General features: G+C 37.6%; 1 long non-coding RNA gene across 1 annotated transcript in view; it reads right to left on the bottom strand.

Moving 5' to 3' along the window:
* LOC120099706 (uncharacterized) overlaps positions 1-4,453 on the bottom strand; it is a 29,309-nt gene extending 24,856 nt beyond the window's left edge. Inside the window, exons 1-2 of the long non-coding RNA XR_010062115.1 lie at positions 3,151-4,453; positions 1,578-1,753 (exon numbers count right to left, since the gene is read on the bottom strand). This is a non-coding gene — a long non-coding RNA (uncharacterized LOC120099706). The remainder of the gene's footprint in view (positions 1-1,577; positions 1,754-3,150) is intronic.
* Positions 4,454-16,295: the final 11,842 nt, after the last annotated feature.

The following is a 16,295-nucleotide window of genomic DNA, read 5'->3' as shown; positions in this document are numbered from 1 at the left end:
GGTACAGAAGTTTAAAATCCCCTGAGAATGCTTCCTACAGGTACCCTTTCCTTTTTATTGTAATATCCTAGGAAATGGATTTTCTCTTTGCATTTTGTTTCAAGTGTTAAGATCTACAAGAAAGTTTTGACTGTGTGTACTATTTGGAGATGTTGTCTTTTTTCTTTCTGGGTTGTAGACTCACAGGCATTTTCTAATCCATCTCTCACAGTAGGGGCTGCAAATGAGATTTGTCTTCAGCAGGAATAAAGGAAAGAACACAGGTAAGGTAATACATGACTCCCTGATGTATTTATCCCCTCTGAGTCTGAGATGACTGTTCTCATCAACCTGTATTTCTAAACGTTAACTTTGAAACAAAGTACACTCACATGAGTGTAAGCCTTTGTACTTTACATTGTGTAAATATTTGCAATAAAGGGAGCTTTAAGGTAATAAATTTGTGTGATGTGTGTAACTCTTTTAACAGATTCCCTTGTATAACTTAAAAGAATATATAAATGGTTTCCTTCATGTTGAATGTAATGAAGACAGTGTCTCTTCTAACAATATATGTAGTAATTTTGACCTCTATAAAAATTAACATGTTCATGTCTTCCCTAAACATCCACCACAATTACTTATGGGATACTTCTTACACTTACTCAGTGTTTTTTCCTAAATATTGACTTTAAAATGTATTTAGCATAATAGATATTGAGAAGGGTGGAGGGTGGGAGGAAACTGAATGGGAGGGGAGGTGGGGAATGGAGTGTCCTTTGGAGGAATTAGTTATAGGGAAAGCAGGGAAAAGAGAATGGAAATCACAAGTGTGGGGTGCACATCTCTAGGAGGTGCCAGAGACCTGGGAAAGGCGAGGCTACAGGGTGTCTATTTGGGGGACTGTAGCAGTGGGGATACAGATCTTTAATTTGCCACTTCTGTAGCCAGGAATGACTCCCAGTGATGTGACAAGGACAAAAACCTACCCACAAAACCTTCAATCAAAATGAACACAGCCAACAAGATCCAGATACGAAGATAGATAGAGCAGACATGGAAGGAACTTCCAACCAATGTTTAGCTCAGATTGAGCCCTACCCGTGGGCAATCACCGATACCTGACACTATTAAAGATACTCTACCGTGCTTGCAGACACAATCCTAGCATAACTGACCTCTCTGTGACTCCACCCCCCAACAGCTGAGAGAAATAAGTGTAAAGATTCACCACCAAACAAGAGCTGGAGGTTGGGGAGTCTTTAAAAAATAAGGTGAAGAATCAAGGCCCAGATGATATGTGGGACTCCACAGCAAGACCAGTAGAGTCAACTCACAGTGACACTTGGGGTCTGCCAAAGACTGAACCACCAACCAGAGAGTGAACATAGACTGAACCTGAGCTCCCAGGACATAGGTAACAAATGTGTAGCTTTGTCTTTTTATAAGTGCCCCGGACAATGACTGTTGGCATCCCATGAAGATGGAGCACCCATTTTGGGATGTAAAGTGAGTAAATAAATAAATGAATTTTAAAAACAAATATCCCATCTACAGACAGCATGTTTTGGGAAGGCCCAATACTAGCTGTTCGGTACCTGCATGAAGACAAAGCCTGTGGAGTGCCTATATCCTTAGAGGCCATAATCCTTTTCATTCTCTTCTTCCATCAGAGTCCCCAAGCTCCACCGTGGTTTGACTAGATGATGCCTGCTTCTGTCTGAGTCAGCAGCTTAGTGGAATCTCACAGAGGGAAGCCATGCTAGACTGCTGTCTGCAAGCATAACAGAGTCATATCAATAGTGTAAGGGATCGGTGCTCATCCATGGGGTGGGTCTCAATCTGCACTAACCATTGGTTGATCATTTTTCACTATCTTCTCTATGCACAGCCCTTTCATTTCTTGTGGTCAGAATGAATTTTGTGTCTAAAGTTGGTGTCTCTTTATCATTCCATTTGGGTTGCTCTCTGGCGACAGCAGATGGTTTCTTTAGGTCCATATCACTGAGACTGTGATTCTCAGCTAAGGAAACACCCATTGATTAATGGGCATCTCGTACCCCAGCTCTCTGCCTCTTTCTGGAAATCACTTCTAGCTCCCCACCCCAATCCATCTAGGATGCTGTGTCTGGCCTCAGTATCAGAGGATGTGATCATAGAGACTGGATATGCAAGGGGAGGAGCTACCCGAGGGTTCCCCTCCTGCTCTAAAGAGAAAGGGATGGGCAAAGGATTGTGAGAGGGGTGAACTGGAGGGGGGCAGGGTGCAGCATGTAAAGTGAATAAATAAACAAATTAATGTGAAAATAACTAAGTCTACTTGAAGGTAAGAAGCAGGTGTGTGTGTGTGTGTGTGTGTGTGTGTGTGTGTGTGTAAGTAAGTAAGTATGTAAGTAAACTTGAAGGTAAGAGCAGTTGTGCGTGTGTCTCTGTGTGTGAGTGTGTGTGTTTCTGTTTGTATGTGTGTTTGTGTGAATATATATGAAGGTAAGAAGCAGGTGGGTGTGTGTTTAATAAATTATCACATTTGAGAAAACAGTGGTCTATGGTGAAGACAGGACAGCTTAGGAACTATATTTACAAAGAAGTGGCATTTGCTTAAGATGAAGAAATGATTTGGTGATTAATAACATTATGTGTTCTTCAAGAGAATTCAGGACCGAACCCTAGCTCCCAAGTGACAGTTCACAAGTGGCTGTAATTTCAGCATCATGGAATCTCACACCCTCTTAAACCTCCTGGACACTAGGCATGAATGTATTGCACACACGAATAAGCAGATAAAACTCTAACATATGTACAACAAAAACTATGAAAACAGAAGAGCAGTTCCTGGTTCACATAATTTGATTTTGGTGAATATTCATAGTGATAAACACAGTCAAATAAACACTTTATTGATCTATAATGCAATCAAAGCCACTAAGGTTAATGATCACATGAGTCACTTAAAATCTATTTATTTAAAAATTTGCAATAAAATATGCAGTTATTAAATTAAAATTTTATTAATATACAATTAAACATTAGTATTCTCATATAGAGCTGAAAATAATACTTTCCACATATTTGTTTGGCTTTTATAAATATTTCAGTTTGTGGTCTGTTTGTTGTTGGTTTTTGTAGGAGTTCATTTCCAGGTATTAACCCATAAACTCTATAAACTCATACCGAATACACTACAGGAACTGAGGCTCTCTTGTGTTGAATCCAGGAAGGTTGCTCTCTGATTTCCTTCTTATCTGATCAATTTTATCTACGTACATTACAAGGATATTTTTCCTCTTGGATTCTTCCTGTTTTGTAAAGCTGATAGTTGTTAGCTGATAAGTGGAGATTATTTAATATTTGAAGATCATTTTTGAATGATATTTCCTGATGTCTGCATTATCAATGTTGTAGATTTTCAAATGCATGGCCATATGAACAGCTATTCAGGGAGTAAACATGCCTTAGTTACTGTTGTTTTGACTCTTTGAAAGAAGAAATCAGAAAAGGATGGTGATTGGGTTAAGGGAATCTGTGGGGGAAAACAGGAAAAATGACAGCATTTGAGACATAAATAAATTAATAATATGAATCAATACAAAAAATAAAGCAGAATTCAAACAATACAGGAAAAGGAGATTTAATTGATAGGAAACAGTATGGTTTTATATCGTAACCTAATTACTAAATTTTATATACTTTAATCAATCTAATGACTAATTCTCAAAAAATTAGAAAATTGAAAAAAATGTTAAAAGTAATTTTGTAGGTTGATCAAATCATAATAACAATGTTTCTAGAACTGTACACTATCTATGCCCATTTTCAATCCAGAAATCCAGTTGACATTTAGTTATTACATATCTTATGTTATTCTATTCTGTGATAATTCATTACTATTTTTATCTTATGTGACTACACCTTTGAAGAAAAATACTTTGCTGAAATGTCTCTGAATTTGGATTTGTCCAGTTGTTTTTCTCTTATAGGTTGAGATTATATGTATTTGACACAGATACCAAAAAGTGTTTTTTGCTTTACTTATCGCAGTTATACATTAGGAGGATGCCTGTCATCTTAACAACACCCAATTATGTAGCAATGAAATTATTTTAAATTATTTTCCTTTCATAGTTAAAATATTTTAATGTATTTTCTTTTGTAATTCTTTTTAAAGTAATAGAACTAATAGGAGAATTACTTAATGCCTGTGGAAAGACTGTATGTCTCTTCAAAACTTTAGGATTTGTTTGTAGCATCTCAGTCATTTTTTTAACCAACATTTTGACCTGAATGGTCCTTACTGCTTATAAGTACACTCAGAACAATGAGTCCGAGGAGAATATAATTATTGTCTTTCTGGTTGGGTGACTCATGCCTAAAACAATACTGTAGTTTTAGTGTCATGGTTATTTTTTTAATGTGTTCCATATTTTCAGCACACTTAAATGGAATTTTATTTTTGTTTCAATATATTTCTAAAGACTCAAATTCTTTTTTTTTTTTTTTTTTTTTTTTTTTTTTTTTTTTTTTTTTTTTTTTTTTTTTTACTTAAAAGCGGTTTTAATGGGAGCTTGGTGGTTAAGAGCACATACTTGGTGGTTAAGGTACCACTACCTGGGTACCTGAGTACTGTTTTGAGCACCCACAGCAGGAGGCTTACAACTGCCTGCAGCCCCCGCTCCGGAGGGATCTGACACCTCTGACCTGTGCAGACACTTGCATTCATGTACACACACAACCCCAACCCCCACATACACATAATTAAAATAATATAAATAAATTTTGAAAAAGATTTAAAAGTGGACCTCCTGCCCTTTTTCTGTCTTTATCTGTCAAACTAGACACAGGCATTCTTCTTCCCCGTAATTGATAGCTACCCAAATTATCTACCCGAATCCACTGCATCTCTGAAATTCTCTCTTTTGGCGTTCCTTTCTTGGTGCTATGCTTTAAATGACATGCAAGGATCCACATTGACTATACTTGGTTGATTTGAAGTTCTAAACCGTGTTCCCATAAAGTACTTGCCACCTAAATTCATTCTGATAAACAGACTGCTACCTTCCTTTCCACTTAACCTGGTGGCCAGGCTCCTGAAGGGCGTTCCTGGAAAACTCTTAACTCCATATCATATGCTTGATAAGACCAGTTTGGTTTTCCCTTTTGTTACAAACAAGGAAGGAGTTTCTAACAGTGAGCAGTATTGATGGTCTTATTTTCTACTGTATAGCTGGCAGGGATTAGAGCTACAAGTGGGAGAGCCCTTGTATTTACAATCTGGGCAAGGACTTGGTGGCAAAAGTCACACAGCTGGCCAATGTGGGCGCCAGCTTCTAACTCACACGTCTTGACTAACGCTTTGCTGTGGAGCCCCCAACACAATTTTAAAGATGTTTCTGTGTTTGATGCTTTTAACAACAATGTACAGTAGGCAGACTAGCTTAGACATTATTAAACTGGATTCCAAAGTAGAAACTATAGACCAAATCATTACAAGCTGGAATTTTCTACCGCTTAGGACCTTTTTAGGTGTTGAGAAAACCAAGATAATTTCATTTCTTTTATTTACTTAATTTTTAAAATGTTATGTGTATGAATGTTTTGCCTGCATGTGTATCTATGTACCATGTGTGTGCCTGGTGTCCACAGGGACTAGAAGAGGACAGTGGATCCCCGGGAACTACAGTTATAGAAGGTCCTGAGCTACCATGTGTGTACCAGATACTGAACTGAGCCCTCTGAAAGAACCCCAGTGGCTTCCATTGCTGAGATATTTCTCCAGCCCCAACTTTATTCCTTAAGCCTTCTGATATCTTTAGATATAATAAATGCCCCAAAGCATCACGTGTACTTCACATGTTTACAGTAAAGACACCACTGTAGATTGGAATTCTACTGTTCCCCAAAGGTATGCATTCAGAAAGCTTTATCTCCAACTTGTGCCACACTGGCAGAGGGAAGAACCTTTAGAAGGTGGGACCTATTGGAAGGGAGGTAGGGTTTGGAGAGTGGCAGAGACATAGGGCCACTTCCTGTTCCTCTTTGCTTCTTGGTTGGCACAAGACGAGTATCTCTATTCTATCATATACTATGTGCCACAGGCCCAGCGCAAAATGCTGACATAACACTTTTCTCTCTCTTTTTTAAAGATTTATTTATTTATTATATATAGGTGTACTGTAGCTGTCTTCAGACATACTAGATGAGGGCATCAGATCCCATTACAGATGGTTATGAGCTGGAGAGATGGCTCAGCGGTTAAGAGCACCCGACTGCTCTTCCAGAGGTCATGAGTTCAATTCCCAGCAACCACATGGTGGCTCACAACCATCTGTAAAGAGATCTGATGCCCTCTTCTGGTGTATCTGGAGACAGCTACAGTGTACTTATATATAATAAATAAATAAATCTTTAAAAAAAAAAAGACTCAAATTCTAATTTTACGTTATTTCATTTTCTTGTTTAATAGCAACCTGAATCTAATTATCTGACACTAGCCGGCTTTTCTATTTGTATTCTGTCACTTGTAAACCCACATCAATTCTTGTATAATGTGTTCATGCATGCTTGTTTGTGTGTGTGTGTGTGTGCGTGTGTGTGTGTTTGTGTGTGAGTCTGTGCATGTGTGTATGTGTGTGCTTATCTGAAACTATGATATTTATGTTGAGAAACATCTGGCTGAAATTCTTTACCACTGCCCTATAGATCAAAAAGTGGGGGAAAGACTACTCCTGTTCTAAGATCATAGGGCCTGGGTGCCCAGAACTGAAGTAGGGACTGACCAAATGTTACACAAAGCAGAGCCTAACAATTCACTGTCCCGAGAACTACTTAGCAGTTCCAGTCCAATGCAATGAATTTACATGTACTGAGGAATATGGAATTGTAGCACAATGAGTTGAGATCATTTACAAACAATTTGTGGAAGATTTCCAAATAGCTAAGAATGGGTACAGAGAATTTTCAAGGACCCTGAGACATTAGCATGTGGTTTAAACGCTGCCCGGATGAAAACATTTAAGTACTGGACTAATCTACTAAAGTAATTTAGTAGCAAACATATATTACAATTGTTTACAATTAAGCATGGTGGGGAACAAAGGGAACACACTAAAACAAAGTTATGTTTCTAAAAGTTTGTTTCAAGACAGAAAGAAAGACCAAAGGGGTTTTGTTTTGTTTTGTTTTCACAGACTTTGCACCTTTTTAAAAAGCACTTTGGGATCTTTAATTACCTTCTTATTATCAGAACTTTCATCGGACCCAGAGTTCTTCTCAGTGCTGCCTTGACTTCTTGGTTCATTAAGGTATACGTGATGGGGTTCAGCATGGATGTCACAGTGGTATGGAAGATGAGCAAGAATTTATCAACTCCTTGTGGGTGGTTAGATTTGGGTCTCAAGTAGTTTTGTCCCAACCCTACAAGGCAACCTATTCCCCATGAAAAAAATGCCAAATGGACACATACCTCATGACTCATTTGGGTTGAATAGTGAAGTGGGGCCATACAGTGGCCAAAGGCCATGGCTGCCAATAGGCAGCACTTTGTTATACCTAAAATTGTGAAGAAAAACATCTGTGTGACACAACCCTCCAGAGAGATTACTCAGATCTCACTTACAAGGCTCTCCATAAATTGTGTATGACAGAGACAGTATAAACAATTTCCAGGATACATAAGTTCGCCAGAAAGAAGTACATGGCAGTGTGTAGAGATGGACTAATGTAGATAGCAAAGGATATGGGAGCAGAATGAGGGTGAACAGGATGAAGCATTCTCCAGGAATCTCAAAGTATTTGACAGACAAGCCCTTTTCCTGCCACAAAGAGCAATTGACACAATTGAAACTCATCTCCTGGAAGATAGCAGTAAGCCATTAGAAGGATTCTTGCAGATGAAAGATATTAATTTTTTAATACTTTTAGACACTCACTTACATCAGAGTCAAAGTCTTTCTCTGTAGTCACAAAAATCAAAGCTTAGAAGTGATTTATTATCATAGATTTTCATATCTAATACTTTCTTTCTTAACACCAGGGGATTTTCCAAAGTGTGCTAAGCATTGAGCCAAGTGTCCAAATATTTACAAAGATGGTGCACACTTGTAGTTGTGGCACTAATGAAGCTCAGGCAGAAGCTTTACCATGGGTCTGAGTTCAGTTTCACATGCTGTATAGGCAATCATTCAAATTAAGGTAAAGAAAACCTTTACTTTATCTCATTTTTTTACCCATTCTTATCATTAACTAGTTATCAATGTTATGCAGAAAAACAGATCAACCCACTCGTTACTATGCTTACTTGTTGCCACAGTTATAGTCTCTCCAACCACCCTGTGTGTGTGTTGGGCCCCGATTATTCTCTGATTGCTATGATGAATATTCAAACCCACACAGTAAAGGTATCATTTCCTCAAGACTCATTATTTTTGAAGATAAAGTAAAATCAAATAATCATTTGATAAATAAATGATTACTGGTTTTAATACATAGAAAAGGCAAGGCACATCTCGATGTCTGCACAGTAATGAGGTAGTCAGAGAAGCTTTTTAAGGTGTGTAAAATGAGCCTTGAAAGTGAAGAAGGATCAAGCAAACAACACCATACCACTCATGCCACAACCTTCAATATGACAGCTGGTATTTGTAACTGAATAGTTCCTGTCTCTTTATTGAACATGTTATCTTAGCAGGAGTATCACTGTGTAGGCATGAAATTTCTGTTTTCTTAATATTGTTCATGATATTCTATCAATCAAACAATTGATTTAAATAAATAAAAAATAATAAAATATGTGTTGTCTTCATATGTAGTCTAGGCTAACCTGAAATTCCTAATTTCGTCCCTCAGACTCTTGAATGTGAGTATTCTAAGAGCAAACATGATGCCTGGCTTGATAAGAATTCCGTCCTATTCTTTCATCTCGACATCTTAGAATTCCACGAAACTACCTGTATTTCTGTACACATAGTATGTATACAGTTCCTTCTTCTTTGCTCACTTTTGCATATGGCACCTGCTGTGTGCTTACTTACATGGAAAATTGTTCAGTTCCAGTACAGCCTTGTTTGTTTTCAAATATAATTCTTCGCTTCCAAAATCAAATGTGGGTTTCAGTATTTCCAAATTATTAATAAATAAACATGTTACCTATGGACATAAATAGCATATAAGACACACACACACACACACACACACACACACACACTTGTATAGTTACACTTTGTTATTCACAATGTAACTGCTAAAGTAGCTCTGTTAGCACTTTGGTGGTGACTACTTTTCATCTTTTTCACATTGTAGCCTTATACGGAGACTGAATATGGACTGCAAAGTTCTTATCATTATGTTTACCATCCTTATTAATCTCTGACCTCTCATGTAATGAGAAGCTCCAGTGTTTAGCATAGTTTGGTTCCTTGGGGATTCTGCCTGTCCCTTCCCATTATATCTTCTGAAGATCAGTCTCATGTCCCTCAAATATTGGAATGTGGCAAACTCATTTTTCTCCCAGTCTGATAACTTTTCCTTTCACATGAGATGTCCTTTTCTGTTTTATGGAGTGTATATGTCTTTGTGGAAGTTTGGGTTTTCTTGCCAAAAGATAAACCACTTTTTTTCTGACAAGAGTAGTTTAGGAGATATCACCATCCTCTTAGGCTCTCTCTCTATTCACCTGTATAATGAAATGTCTGAGCTATGTGAGTAGATCTGCACATAGTTGATCCACAAATCAAATGTGGGTTTCAGTATTTCCAAATTATAAATAAATAAACATTACACCTATGAACATAAATACAATATAAGACACACACACACTCACACACACACACAACACACACACACACACTCTTATGCCACATACACAAGTGTTCCTATATATTCATGCAGAGACTGAGACACAGAGAAACACAATAGAATAAGAGCATGTAGAGATTGTACATGAATTAAAACAATGAAGGATAATAGTATTTGTTTACATCCTGCTTCACCATTTGGTCACTTATAAACATGGCTAAGAAAAAAATGTATTCCCCATGAGTTTTCTTCTGTGTGAATAAGTTAATTTCCCAAATCACTTAAGTTGATCGGGTGTGGAATGCTTGTAAGCTACATGGTTCATGAGCATGTATGCATGTCTACACACAAACATTTAGTTTTACACTTGTGTACACTGCATTTTGGGAAATTATTCTCCATAATACATAATTTTCCTTTCTATTCACTAATTGATCAGTAGATTAATTTTCTATTGATCTTAATGAAAAACACAGCTCCCCAAAACAAGAACAAAAAAATTAAAACAATAAATGGTTTTCTCAGGAGTGCAGGGGACATAGTCAGTTATAAGAGCTTATTAGATCTATTAGATTAGATCTGACCCAATCAAGCAAAATTTATAAAAATCTAAATGTAGAGAAGATAGGGTTAGACTTAAAGCTCTGACAATTATGAAGCAGGAATGGTGTTGTACATACTTGACCTCTCAGTGGACTCTGCTCTTGTAAAAAAAAATGCTGGAATGCATAGGATTCTATTGTGATGCATTTCACACTTATTTTGATGTACTTTAAATATTTCTCCACATTAAATTAAAACAAACAAACAAAAACAAATAAACAACCTTCCCACAGCCAACACAGAAAATGACTACATTTTTTAATTTGAAGTATTTTAAAGCAACTTCCTTTTCATTAGTAGTTTCTTTATTTGTATAGGTAGCTCTCTAGTTAGAGAGTGAGTCCTTGCCTCTTCCAGTTAAATTTCCAGAATATCAACTCAAGAACCAGAATGTTATATTTACATTTGGATTTGTTCGATAAAAATGATTAATGAGAGATCCTGAGGATTCATAAAAGAAATCTTACTAAAGCTAAAAGCACACATTGCACCTGACATGATAATAGTAGGAGATTGCAACACCCCACCCTCATCACTGGAGAGATCCTAGAAACAGAAATTAAACAGAGATGTGGAGAAAGTAATAGAAGTTATAAAACATATGGATTTAACAGATATTTATAGAACATTCCATCCTAAAAAATAAGAATATACATTCTTCTCATAACCTCAGGGAACTTTCTTCAAAATTGACCACATAATTGGTCCTTCAACAGACCTTAACAGATACAGGGAAATAGAAATAATCCCAGGCATTCTATCAGATCACCACACACTAAGATTGGTCTTCAACAATAACAATATTGACAGAAAGCCCACATATACACTGAAATTTAAAAATGCTTTACTCCATGACAACATGATCAAGGAAGAAATAAAGAAAGAAATTAAAGACTTCTTAGAACTTAATGAATAATGAAGATACAACATTCCCAAACATATGTGATAGATTGAAAGAAGAGCTAAGAGGGAAACTTATAGCTCTGAGTGCTTGTGAAAAGAAACAAGAGAGAGAATATGTCAGGAGCTTGATAGCACATATAAAAGCTCTAGAACAAAAAGAACAAAGTAAAGCCAAGGGGGGTAGAAAGCAGAAAATTATCAAACTCAGAGCTGAAATCAACAAAGTAGAAATGAAAAGGACGATACAAAAGCAGGAACTTTTTCTTTGAGAAAAGCAATAAGATAGATAAACCCTTAGCCAAACTAATCAGAGTTCAAAGTGATTGTACCCAAATTAACAAAATCAGAAAGGAAAACGGAGACACAAGAACAGAATCTGAAGTAATTAAAAAAAATCATCAGATTCTACTATAAAAGCCTATATTCAACAAAACTGCAAAATCTGGAGGAAATGGACAATTTAGTAGACAGATAACAGGTAGCAAAGAAAATCCGGAATAAATAAACTATCTAAACAACCCCATAACTCCTAAAGAAATAGAAGCAGTTATTAAAAGTCTCCCAACCAAACAGAGCCCAGGTCGAGATGGGTTCAGTGTAGAATTCTACCAGACCTTCTTAGAAGACATCATACTAATACTGTCCAAACTCTTCCACAAAATTGAAACAGATGGAGCACTACCACATTCCTTATATGAATCCAGAATTACTCTTATACCTAACCCACAAAAAGACTCAGCACAGAAAGAGGACTTCAGACCAATTTCCCTTATGGATATTGATGATAAAATACTCAATAAAATTCTTGCAATCTGAATATTACAACACATCAAAAAAATCATCCATCATGATCAAGTAGACTTGAAACCAGGGATGGAAGGATGGTTTAATATAGGATAATTCATAAATGTAATCCAACATGTAAACAAACTCAAAGATAAGGAGCACATGGTAATTTCATTAGATAGTGAGAAAGCATGTGACAAAATTCAACAACCCTTGTGGATAAAAGTCCTGGAAAAATCACGAACTGAAGGCTCATATAAAAACATAGTGTAAGAAATATACAGCAAACCTGTAGCTAACAACAAACTAAATGGAAAGAAACTTGAAGCAATCCCACTAAATCAGGGACTAGACAAGGCTGCCCAACTCTCTCCCTACTTATTCAAAACAGGACTCCATGTCAGAGCCAGAGAATCCAGACAGCAAAAGGGGGACAAAGGGATTCAAATTGGAAGGGAACATATCAAAATATCACTATTGGCAGATGATATGATAGTATACACTTAAATGACCCCAAAAGTTCCACCAGAGAACTTCTTAACCTGATAAATAACTTCAGTAAAGTAACAGGGTATAAAATTAACTCACACATAACAGTAACCTTCCTCTCCTCAATGAATAAACAGGCTTAGAAAGGAAAAAATGAAATCACACACTTCACAATAGTCCCAAATAATATAAAATATCTTGGTGTAAATTTAACCAAGAAAGTGAATGATCTGTATGATAAGAAGTTCAAGTATCTCAAGAAGGAAATTGAGGACAATCTCAGAAGACAGAAAGAGCTTCCATGCTCATGGATTGACAGGATTAATATAGTAAAGATGACCATTTTACCAAAAGCAATGTACACATTCAATGCAATATCCATCAAAATTCCTACGTACTTCTTTAATAGAGATAGAAACAGCATTTGCAAATTCATGTGGAATAAGAAAATGCCAGGATATTTAAAACTATCCTCAACAATAAAAGAACTTCACAATAAAAGAACTGGCGTAATCATCACCCTTGAACTCAAGCAGTATAACAGAGCAATAGTGATAATTACTGCACGGTATTGGTAAAGAGACAGATGGATAGACCAGTGGAATAGAATTGAAGACCCAGAAATAAACCCACACACCTATCATTTGATATTTGGCAAAGGAGATAAAACCATCCAAAGAAGTAACATAGCATTTTCCAAAAAGAGTGGTGGTTCAACTGGAAGTCAGCATGGAAAAGAATGGAAATTATCCCATTTTTATGACCATGTACTAAGCTAAAATTCAAGTGAATCAAGGACCTCCACATCAAACCAGATACACTCAAACTAATAGAAGAAAAGGTCGGAAAGAGTCTTGAACTCATGGGCACTGGAGAACATTTCCTGGACAAAACACCAGTGACTTATGATTTAAGATCAAGAATTGACAAATAGGACCTCATAAAACAGCAAAGCTTCTGTACAGCAAAAGATACTGTCATTAGGACAAATCTATAATCAACAGATTGGGATAAGATTTTTACCAATCCTATATCTGGTAGCTGGTAATATCCGAAATATACAAAGAACTTAAGAAGTAAGGCACTAGAAAGCAAAAATTCCCTATAGAAAATGGGGTAGAGTGAATTACAAAACATTCTCAGCTGAAGGTTATCAAATGGCCAAAAAACAACTAAATAAATGTTCAACATCCTTAGTCATCAGGGAAATTAAAATCAAAACAAATCTGAGATTCCACCTCACATCAGTCAGAATGGCTAAGATATAAATCTCATGTGACAGGGGATGCTGGTGAGGATGTGGATAAAGAGGAAGACTCCACCTTTGTTGGTGGGATTGAAGACTGGTACAACTCTTTTGAGGTTCCACAGAAAATTGGACATTCCATGACCTGAGGACCCAGCTATACCTCTCTTGGGCATATACCCAAAAGTTGGTCCAACATACAACAGAGAAATATATTCGACTATGGTCATAGCAGACTTATTTAAAAGAGCCAGAAGCTGGAAAGAACCCAGATGCACTTCAACAGAGGAATGGATACAAAAATTGGTACATGTGCAGTACAGAATATTACTCAGCTATCAAAACAATGACTTCATGAAATTCATAGGCAAATGTTATAAACTAGAAAATATCATCTTGAGTGAGGTTACTCAATCACAGAAAAACACACTTGGTATGCATTCATTGATAAGTAGATATTATCCAAAAAGCTTGAATTACCCATCATGCAATACACAGACCACATGAAACTCAAGAAGGATGACCAAATGCAGATGCTTCACTCCTTCTTTAAAAGGGCAACCAAAATACCCATGGGAGGGGATAAGGAGGCAAAGTTTATTACAGAGACTGAAGGACCTGCTTTTCAGAGCCTGTCCCACATGTAGCACATGCATATTCAGACACAAAAACTAGATAAGATGGATGAAGCTAAGAAGTGCAGGCTGACAATAACTGGATATTGATACCTCCTGAGAGACATAGACAGTATATGTCAAATACAGAGGCAAATGCCATCTGCAAACTAGTGAATCAAGTACCAGACCTGTGTTGTAGGAATTAAAGAAAGGATTGAAAGATCTGAAGGGATTTGCAACCCCATTATAATTACCATGCTAACCAACCAGATCTTCCTGGTACCAAACCACTATACATGGACTGATCCATGGTTCCAAATGGATGTAGAAAAGGAAGGCCTTGCTGGATACAATGGAATGAGAAAGTCTTGTTTCTGCCAAAGTTGGAGCCCCACTGTAGGGGAATGTGGGGAGGCATGGGAGGGCGTGGGTGGGAATGTGAACCCCTTATAGAAGGGTAGGGGGAAAGGATAAGGGGCTTATGGACTGAAAAACAGGGAAGGGAATAACATTCAAAATGTAAGTAGGAAATAGCCAACAAGGAGAGAGAGAGAGAGAGAGAGAGAGAGAGAGAGAGAGAGAGAGAGAGAGAGAGAGAGAGAGGGAGGGAGGGAGGGAGATCAGGGAGGGGAAAGAGGAGGTGGGTGAGGGAGAGGGGTAGGGGGAAAGGGAGAGGAGAAGGAGGAGGAGGAGGAGGAGGAGTTGAAAAAGAAAGAAAACTAAACTTTCATTCTTCCCCATCCCCTCTCTTCCTCAGGTTTTGTTTAGTCGATCATGTTAGTGAGAGGTTATGAGTGTAATTTCTCGTGTTACTTTGAGACACCATCTCACAGTAAAATTAGTCTCTTACAATCTTCTCGCCCCCTCTTCTGTAATGTTCCTCAGCCTTGAATCAAGTGACATTTTGTTAATAGAGCCTTGAGACTGGATTTGAAGTTTCTCTCCTGCTTTTTGATTGGTTGGGATTTTTTTTTCTTACCCCCTTTACCCCCATTTTATTTTATTTTTTTTGTTTTTTTTATTTTTTTATTTTTATTTTTTATTAACTTGAGTATTTCTTATATACATTTCAAGTGTTTTTCCCTTTCCTGGTTTCCGGGCAAACATCCCCCTCCCCCCTCCCCTTCCTTATGAGTGTCCCCCTCCCAACCCTCCCCCCATTGCCTCCCTCCCCCCATAGTCTAGTTCACTGGGGGTTCAGTCTTAGCAGGACCCAGGGCTTCCCCTTCCACTGGTGCTCTTACAAGTTTATTCATTGCTACCTATGGGGTCAGAGTCCAGGGTCAGTCCATGTATAGTCTTTAGGTAGTGGCTTAGTCCCTGGAAGCTCTGGTTGCTTGGCATTGTTGTACTTTTGGGGTCTCGAGCCCCTTCAAGCTCTTCCAGTTCTTTCTCTGATTCCTTCAATAGGGGACCTATTCTCAGTTCAGTGGTTTGCTGCTGGCATTCGCCTCTGTATTTGCTGTATTCTGGCTGTGTCTCTCAGGAGCGATCTACATCCGGCTCCTGTCGGTCTGCACTTCTTTGCTTCATCCATCTTGTCTAATTTGATGGCTGAGTATGTATGGGCCACATGTGGGGCAGGCTCTGAATGGGTGTTCCTTCAGTCTCTGTTTTAATCTTTGCCTCTCTATTCCCTGCCAAGTGTACTCTTGTTCCTCATTTAAAGAAGGAGTGAAGCATTCACATTTTGATCATCCGTCTTGAGTTTCGTTTGTTCTAGGGATCTAGGGTAATTCAAGCATTTGGGCTAATAGCCACTTATCAATGAGTGCATACCATGTATGTCTTTCTGTTATTGGGTTAGCTCACTCAGGATGATATTTTCCAGTTCTAACCATTTGCCTACGAATTTCATAAACTCGTTGATTTTGATAGCTGAG

Source organism: Rattus norvegicus (genome assembly GCF_036323735.1).
Source record: "Rattus norvegicus strain BN/NHsdMcwi chromosome Y unlocalized genomic scaffold, GRCr8 chrY_unlocalized_18, whole genome shotgun sequence".
Taxonomy (NCBI): Eukaryota; Metazoa; Chordata; class Mammalia; order Rodentia; family Muridae; genus Rattus; species Rattus norvegicus.
The sequence above is the reverse complement of the archived record's forward strand: the minus strand, read 5'-3'. Positions and strand labels throughout refer to the sequence as shown.